Source organism: Meleagris gallopavo, chromosome Z (genome assembly GCF_000146605.3).
Source record: "Meleagris gallopavo isolate NT-WF06-2002-E0010 breed Aviagen turkey brand Nicholas breeding stock chromosome Z, Turkey_5.1, whole genome shotgun sequence".
Taxonomy (NCBI): Eukaryota; Metazoa; Chordata; class Aves; order Galliformes; family Phasianidae; genus Meleagris; species Meleagris gallopavo.
Window position 1 is genome coordinate 56,247,478 of NC_015041.2, and position 9,274 is coordinate 56,256,751.

The window sequence follows — 9,274 nt, forward strand, 5'->3', positions numbered from 1 at the left end:
AAGGAAGGAAGGAAGGAAGGAAGGAAGGAAGGAAGGAAGGAAGGAAGGAAGGAAAATAGAACGAAAGAGAGAAAGCATGCATTTTCACTGTCATGGTCTGAAAACATGAGGAAGAAAAGTTAAGCCCGAAATACACATGTGAACTGCACCACAGAAATAACAGAGTTAGGAATAAGATGACTCCACTTATGTGGAGAAAGAGGAACACCCTAAAGAATTTCAAAAAGCTGGATAGAATTTTTATCTTGTTTTTCTTTCAGTCTCTCTTTTTATCCCCATGGCAGTTTCAGATATTATGTAGCCTCATTCACCTTCTTTGACATGAGACTAACATTTCTACTAATAAAATATAAAACTTCAGGCAATCAGGAAAAATGAAATAATTTCTCAGACATTCAGTGAGGGGTAAAAGAAAGCTCACAAACATGTCCTTTCACATACATAACACCAGCATGTGCCTATTTAGCAAACTTTTTTGCAGTTCCAAAATATCAAGGAGTAGACACTTAAAAGAGATCCATGTTTGGCACATACGGAATTCAAGGTCAGCATTAGTAGAAATACTATAATTCCACCAGAAACAACTAACTTCATAAACTGCAAAATTTCCCTTATATAAGTTTTCAGTTTAAGCCAAATTAAACGCAGTTCTGCTTCAAATAAGCTTGTTACATACTTCGATCTTGGGCCTCTGTTTCAGTGCTGCAGCAGAATTATCATTCAGGAGCTTGTTGCAGTGTTCACATATTAAATACTATATCCAACCCCTAGCAAGAAGCATTAAAAAAAAAGTACAAAAGATCAAACTCATTCAACTTAGTCCTTTTTAATGCATAGATTAGGGAGGAAATGATTATATATCCTGAAAAATGCAGAAGTATTTGAGACATCTCTCTGCTCCTTCTTTAGGATAGCCCAACCAAGGACAAACATCTTCCAAGAAGCAATAAGAAAGTAAGATTAACAATCCAACATCATTAACTCCAGATCTGAAGTTAACTGACTAAATACCCTGTTTCATTGTCAGACATAACCACAGAGCCAAAATATCACTTTACAGCCTCAAGTTGTCTACACCATACAGTATATTTAAATTAGACCTCCACCATAACTACTTCACTCTACTTTCACAGATATTTAAATCAGCAGCATAAAATTGGAAAAAGTAAGCAAATACTATGGGAAATACCCTGAAACAGATTGTCTGTCATATTACTTTTCTCTATTTATTCTGTCTGTAGTTCAAATCTCATTTTTCTACAGCTTGCCTAAAACAAGTTTTGGATTGGAGTTGTAACTTCCTTAACACAAGAAGAGTATTTCAACTCATTCTTAGGGGGAAAAAAAAAAAGTGTGTTGCTTCTGTAGAGTATTGGAGCCATCTGTAAGGATGAAAATGTCACTGCACATTAAAGAGCTCAAGGATCTGGCCCTCAACATTTACAGAGCAATTTGAAATTTACTTTTTGCAGTCAGACATTGTTGAATGTGATGTATGATATTACAATCACTTAGAACTATGTGAATACAGTAACTCAAGGAAAAATACTCAAAAAACTTAATGCAATCAGTCTGTGGTAAGACCACTGTCATATCTGCCATACTTGTTAAACAGAGTTGTTCCATTTGTTTCCAGAAGAGATAATACCTGCCTGCCTTTACTCGTTTCCCTGGCTCAGTTAATATTCCATAATGAAAAAACCTACAGATGGAAACAAAATAAATAAACAAATAAATCATAACAATAACAAAACAAAGGGGCAAAGCAAAAAAGCAAGCAAAGAAACCAGAACCACAAAAAAAACAAACAAACAAAAAAAAACCTGAGAATTGTCCTTCAGTATATAGAAAAGAGGGTGATGTATATAGCAATTAATTACTTTATTGACTGAAAAGAGAAACTTCAAGCTTAAATTTCCCAAAAGACACAGCCTTGCAGAGCTCTCTTTTAGGAATTCAGCTGACATTCTGGGGAGCCAGCAGTGAAGGCCCTGGCTTACTTAATTGTGGAGACTCAAATTTACTTTCTTGCAAATTCATATGTGCCTGTACCTGACTGTGCTCCAGAGAAATACACCCAAATTAGAAATTAGGGACTGGTAATCTTTCAGTACAAGGTCTTTGGCTGCAAGACTGCTGGAGTGCTCTCATGCTGCATGCCGCATACAACAGTCTCAAAATTATGAAAGTATCATCAAATAAGGCAGGGAGTAATCGCATTCAGACAGCCACAAGAGTAGTTCCTGAGGCCTCCTGCCCTATGATTTTCAAGGTCAAATGCTTGAAGTAGAGGATATGTAATTTTCCTGATGGTTTAAAATGGAAAGTTATTTGATACCTTCCTCTTCTAGAAGCGAGAAGGAAACTGGGAGTGGCAAAGTTGTAGAGCACAGCCTCTTTCAGTCCACAATTGGGAACAGATTCCCAAGCTCCTTTGATGGTACAAAAACTCATTGAAGAAACAGCTGTCATTTTTCCTGGATTCACCAAAGATCGGAAGTGAGATAGCAGCAGCAACAGAAGCAAGCTGCAATCACAACTTCTAGTAGAGATTAAGGACAAGGGAGAGAGGAGGAAATTATTTTCTTGATCACCAGGAGTGGCTGCCATCTGGTGGCAAAACATGAGGGCCAACAGTGTCCTTCGGGTTCCTATCCTGCTCCATGGGGTAGTGGAAGTACAGATAAGACTTGCAAGCATAAGACGCCGTGTCTGCCTTGCTACCTATCCAATTGGTTGTGCTTTGGACCATGCTAAAGCTTCCTGGGAATGGCATTATTATGGTTATATATGGTGTTATTATGTAGTCAGTAGCTTCTGTGGGTAGGATACCGACTGGATACATGGTGTGATCCTTGTTGTCTGGCACATATAAAGATGCAGAGAAATGGAAAAGTTGTATTTCAGCTTGTTCCCTACTGTAGAGCTCTGAAATCAGTGTCCTGCCTCTATCTCTTTCACCTTTTCCACAGAACCCAAGGCTGTGTTTCTTCACAGTCCCAGGGGCTCCAAGTACAATGTTACATTTTGCTGTAGGAAAACACATTCTACCATAAGTTATTGTGCATTTTCAAAATATGTATTCTGTGGTCATAATCCTTGTTCACAATTTAAATGTTTTCCCCAGAGCACCTACTAGATTTTAATAGAGTCAGCATTCATAAAGGACTGGCTTTTTCCCCACTGTGAATGACCACAAAGGATGCAGTCTGAAGAAGTCTTCAACTCCCAGTTGTTCCTCTTCTGAATATCTTTAGCAAATCACAAAAGGAGATTCATCAGCAATGACTTACTTCTTTATTACTCCTTATTCTTTATTATGTGTGAATTTATTGTTCACGCCTACGAAGTTTTCATGCTTGCACAAATTTGAGTGTCTGTCCTACCAGCCTTCAGATCACTGCACAACTCTTTTCAGACTCAGAGACTTGAAAACCCAGGCAGCAAAATGCTTACATTATGATCTGCAGTAGCCTTCCCTGCGGTGAGGTAAATCAGCATCCTACAGTGATGATAACACCACCTTTCCAGAATCAGCTAGTGATTCGTTCCTCATCAGCTAGAATGTTGTCTTGCACAGCTTTTGCTTAAACTTTGAATTGCTATTTTAGACATAGGAACACTGCAGGACAAGAACTGAGTTGGACACTGAAGACTACAAAAATAGAGAACCATGAGTGTGCAGGAATTCCTAGCTCTCTGACTGCTCTCAGTCCCTTTGTGTATTTCTCAGACATTTCCTTCTTGTTCCTATAAAAAAATAAAACCATTCCTTTTATATTTAGAAATACTAAGCAAGAAAGTTCTTAAAATGATCTCCTTATTTCCTTAAGAGACAACTAAATTTAAATATGCTATTTTCCTATGTCACTGAAATAACTTCTCTATAAATACGAAGACTATAATGTGGCTTTGGAAGCTCAAGAAGAGGAATTTGGGATGAGCAACTTCTGTGGAAAATTCTCTGAGACTCTGGGACTGCTTATACTAAGCCTTATATTGAGCAGTGGAAGATTTAGTTTTATGAGATCATTTAAATAAGAAGAGTGAAAAAATAAGTTAAGGTGAGGTCTTAAGGATGCTCAGCACAAGGGAATATTAGTCTTTTCTTTCTGTTTTTCAGGTGGACCTTATGTTCTGAGTTTCTGAAATGTTGGTGACATTTGAGAAAGGGAAGATAAATCATACCACTGCTCTCTGCATACTCACCTCTAGAAAGTATCTAGGAAATCTTTGGTTTTTTTTTAAAGGAGAAATGATTTGTCAAATGAATGATGTGTTCCTTCTGTCTGTGCATTTGTCCTTCCTGTCAGTTTAGAACTATAAAGGATTCCTCTGGGATCGTATCAGTCTCAGTATTGTGATAAACCATGTGCTTTCCAGCACTGCCAGAACCGTTACAGTGAAGACCACAAAACAGATCATGGCTGGACATGGCAGTTTTATGAGATTTCTGCAGTGCATCAACAATACCAAGATAATGTTTTGACTGTACACTGTAGACCTGTGGGTCCTTCAGAAGATGATTTGTTTCAAGCCCTCGAGATGGCAAGAAGTTGTTTTGTCTGTCTGTATCCATCATACTGTGTGTTATCAGGGACGAGTCAGGCAGCAAGGCTTTAGGTGACTGAATGCTACTTGTCAGGAGGTGTTTGCAGGCACTGAAGGAAATAAATGTAAAATCCACTTTCACTTAAAATGAAATCTGAGTTCTTTGTGCTCTTCACACACAGTTTTCTATGTTTCTCTTTCTATACACTGTTAACTTATTGCAAAAGGAAATGAGGCCGCTTATTGTAATATCTCTGTGTGTATGCGAGATCCTTCATTTTGTTCCCACAGCGCTGGTGAATGTATGCACAAAAGTAGCATAGTAATTTGTGCCAACTCCAATGTCAACCTAGATGTTACAAAGAAATGGTTAAATAATGAAGTCTGGGAGTAAACTCTGGCAGCAAACCAGACCTAATAATTCCACTTGGCGAGATTATCCATGCCAGCAAGGAAGGCTGACTTTCTAGTATAAACAATTAACTATGGTGATAAAGGATCTACCACATGCTATATTACTGACCAAGCCAAAAGAAAAAAAATATAAATGGTCCATGTCTTTCAATTAATTTTTTCTCTGCAAACTAATTAGTTAATTTTGGATTTGATGGATTTGTTTGCTTTTTTAGCCAATAGTATTCTTCCTGAATAAGTGTAAAGGGAAAAATATTTTTTTCCATATCTCAACAATCAATTTTTCTTACCTCTCCTGAGTTTCAAATCTGTATTTAACTTCTAACAAATGAACTTTTACTTCAAACAAAGAAAAAAAATTGTAAAATACTTAGTAACTGATGTTAAGTAACAATTGCTATCACTTTTCCACTAACATCATGGCAAAGTAAAGCATAAAGATAAAAGATAGAGATTGCATGTTGAATTATCCATTGAAATCTTAAAGAAAACTGCATCACAATGCTGCAGAATTATCCCTCATAATTATTTAATGAATTGAGGAAGATTGATTCTCTTGAGAAACAGAACTTTAGGTCTTCACAAATTCTTTCTCAAAAGGAACATTTTACATATGTATTGTCATTGTGAGCTTTCCAGTGACAAAGGTTTAGTAACAGAACTTCAGGATAGCTTCTAGATTTATAAACGCTATTTTTTCTAGGTGCTCAATTGACCATTTTCTAGTATTTGTCTAAGAACTTCATGCTTCAATAATCCTTACTCTAAAGAGTGGATTTCAAGTGTTTCATTAATTTGAACAAAGTCTGTTTACTTTACTTGTGGAAGCACATCTAAATCTTATAGTGAGTTGGGAACATCTTTAAGTGGAATGAATTTCTGGGAGAAATTTAGGACGAGAATTTTGAAAGCCAAAATTTGAAATTATCTTGAGTTTATTCTTGAGTTGTGATATGACACAACACCCCTGGTAGCAGAGCATTGGACTCAGTAACCAGGAGATTTGTTACTATTATTTTACTATTAGTTTTTCTGCTTGTGATACAGCAAGTCCTAATGTGAAACTCAGACCAAGAAACTCATGAGATAATTCCGAAAAGCTATTACACTAAATAACCACAAACCTGGGTTCAACTATTATTTTGTTCTTTAAGTAAATTGGCTTTTGCTTTAAGTCTAAAAGACATATAAATATTACCTCTGTTATTAAACAATATAATAATAAAGATAATTCCAAATGCATTGTTCCTAGCATCCAGTGCAGTTTATAAAAAAATAAAATGTATCTGGCCATAATGATGTGCCTCTAAGGATTTGCTGAGCCTCAAATCAGACCTTCTCCTTTTCCAGTTTATTTCATCTTCTGTGAAAATGTAAAGCACGTGAGTTAATAAACTGTTACTTTACACATTATGTCACTAGTGAAGTTCCACTGAAAACCAAAGGTCCCCAAACAGTATGTGCCTTGAAGCAGTTCAAATGTGTAATCAAATGGAATTCTGCTGTAGATTATCAAACAACAAGCAGGTTTAACATATTTCCTTTAAATGGCTCTTTCTTTACTTTTCCTATCCCACATAGTCCATGATCATCTCATCTTTGCCAGTTTTTTTCCAGCAATGGCTTTAGTGGCCTCCCAGACCATATGATTCCTATTATAAGACTCACACCCAGCTTATGATCCATCAACACCTCGCCTTCGTAAGGTGGTGACGGAGCAGTACAACATGCTAACACCTTTTGGACATTCCAGCAAGAAAACCAAGGGACATAAAAATAGACAATTCACCACCAACAGTGTTAATGAATTCTAATTATAATGGGGACAGCTGTTAGAATTTGTAGTCCAAAACACTTTTACATGAGCTAAGCTAAGTCAGATCACTGTAATATTTAACCCAGCTAAGCCTGACGATTGTTCTTGTGTTCTAATACATTGTCACTTTCCACAGCAGCCAACACATGCGGTGTCAATAAGGAGAAATACAATATCTATTTAGATACAAGTGTGATGTGCTTGTTCAAAACTCTTAACATTCCCACAATTTCTTCTTGCTGGAATGAAATTCTACTTAACTGATGCATGGAACACACAGTAAAAACTGTAATGACTGACTAATAGGTGCTTTTAGATGAACAGGAGAGGATGAAGATATCTATTTTTCTTTGAAGTAAATCCTGTAAGAACTGCCATTATCTCATGGAAAGTTTGAAAAAGCCAGCTAAAAGCACTTGCGTCCAGACTACTCATGTGCCAGAGCAACCCAGTGAAAACCCTTGAATCACTTCTGTCATTAGACTATCTTAAAACACATTTGCCAGACTGTTGAAAGAAAGTAGCGTTTCCTCTAGACACCATATGTTGTAAGTACTACAAATACATTGCAGTGCCTAGAATGAGGATCAGATTAGTTAGCTTGTGAAACAGTAGTGTTTTACTTTCTTGTCCCATTTATTTGAGAGGTACCAAAGCCAGTCTTGAAACTGTTTTGTTTTTTTTTTCATATATAAACATTCTAAAGTATCACATGGAGTTCATCTTCAAAGGTATGTGTTTCGCCAGCGCATACGTGCAGACAAGGTGCCAGAATGTGGCTGTGTCTCCTTCTGCCAGTCCAGCAACAAATTCCTGTTTCTAGTCTCTTCTGAACTCAGGAGTGCTTGCAATTAATGTGATCCCAGAAAAACAAGATGATGAGAGTCTGCCCTCCATCTCATGCTTTTCCCACAGAATTAAGCCAGCGGAGCTGATTGAAAGTACCATGAAACAGTGAGCAGCTGCCTCACCAGAAGGTTTACATAAACCTGTGACTAATAAGTGCAATTCAGCCTATGCCTAAGCCTAATTAGTTGCTTCTTCCCAATGCATCATCCAAATAGGATGTGACAGCTCGAGAGATTGCAGCAGTGTTGAATACATTACTAGGATTGATCTTAGGTGTACTCTGTTTCTCTTCCTGCATTTTTATGGCTATTTGAGGTGATCTTTTTTCAGGTTTTATCTCCTCCAGCTGCCTAGTCCCCATGGGGGACTCACCAAGATGCCATGTCTGTAGCAGTGCTGGAGGTTGTTCTAGTGATGATGCATGCCAAGAGAGCCAAGACCCCAAGTATGTGTATGTAGGGGCACCATACTAAATGGAGTGCTGCATCCAGGTCTGCCACCCAACACAAGAAAGATGTGGAGTTGTTGGAGTGAATCCAAATGATGGTCAAGAAGATGATCAGAGGGTTGAACCACTTCTGCTACAAACAAAGGCTGAGGCAGCTGTTCAATCTGCAGAAGAGAAGGCTTCAGTGAGACCTCACTGCGACACTCCAGTACTGTAAGGGAGCTTATAAACAAGAGGGATACACACTTTACACATGGGAAGAAAGTGAGCATACAAGTGAGAAAGGTTTAAAATAAAAGAAGAGATTTTTAGGTTAGATGTCAGGAAGTTTTTCACTCAAAATGTGGTAAGGCCCTGGCACAACTGCCCGGAGAATCTGTGTGTACTCTATCCCTGGAGGCATTCAAGTCGAGGTGGTGTGGGGCCCTGGGCAGCTTGGTCTAGTGGCTAGCAATCTGCCCATGGAAGGGAGCTGGAGGGATGTGGATTTGATGGGTGGACTACTCGATGGATAAAAAATTTGTTGAAAGGCCGCTGACAAAGGGTAATCATCAATGGTTCTGTGTCCACGTGGAGGCCAGTAATGAGCGGTGACCTCAGAGGTCTTGGAACCGATGCTCTTTAACATCTTTATCAATGACATCGATGATGGAATCGAGTGCACCTCAGCAAGTTTGCTGATGACACCAAGCTGAGTGGTGCGGTTGACACGGTGGAAGGAAGGGATGCCATTCAGAGGGACCTCAACAGATTTGATAGGTAGGCCTGGATGAACTTAATGAGGTTCAACATGGCAAAGTGCAGAGTTTTGCACTTGGGCCAGAGGAATCCCAGGCATCCATACAGACTGGAAGGAGCAATTCTTGAGAGCAGCCTTGCAGAGAAGGACTTGGGGGTCCTGATGGATGAAAAACTTAACATGAGCCAGCAGTGGGCCTTTGTAGTTCGAAAAGCAAATGGTATCCTGGGCTTCATCAGAAGAGAGGTGGCCAGCAGGGAGAGGGAGGCAATTGTCCCCCTCTACTCTGCTCTTCTGAGGCTCCATCTGGAGTACTGTGTCCAGGTCTGGGGCTCCCAATATAAGAGAGCTGTTGGAGAGAGTCCAGAGGAGAGCCATAAAGATGATTAGGGAACTGGAGCGTCTCCCTTGTGAAGATAGGCTGAGGGAGCTGGGCTTGTTCAGCCTGGAGAAAAGA

The 9,274-nt window shown here is 38.8% G+C and overlaps 1 protein-coding gene across 2 annotated transcripts in view; it reads right to left on the reverse strand.

Moving 5' to 3' along the window:
* Positions 1-9,274, reverse strand: part of XRCC4 (X-ray repair cross complementing 4) — a 216,482-nt gene that overhangs the window by 150,051 nt on the left and 57,157 nt on the right. The window lies entirely within an intron of this gene.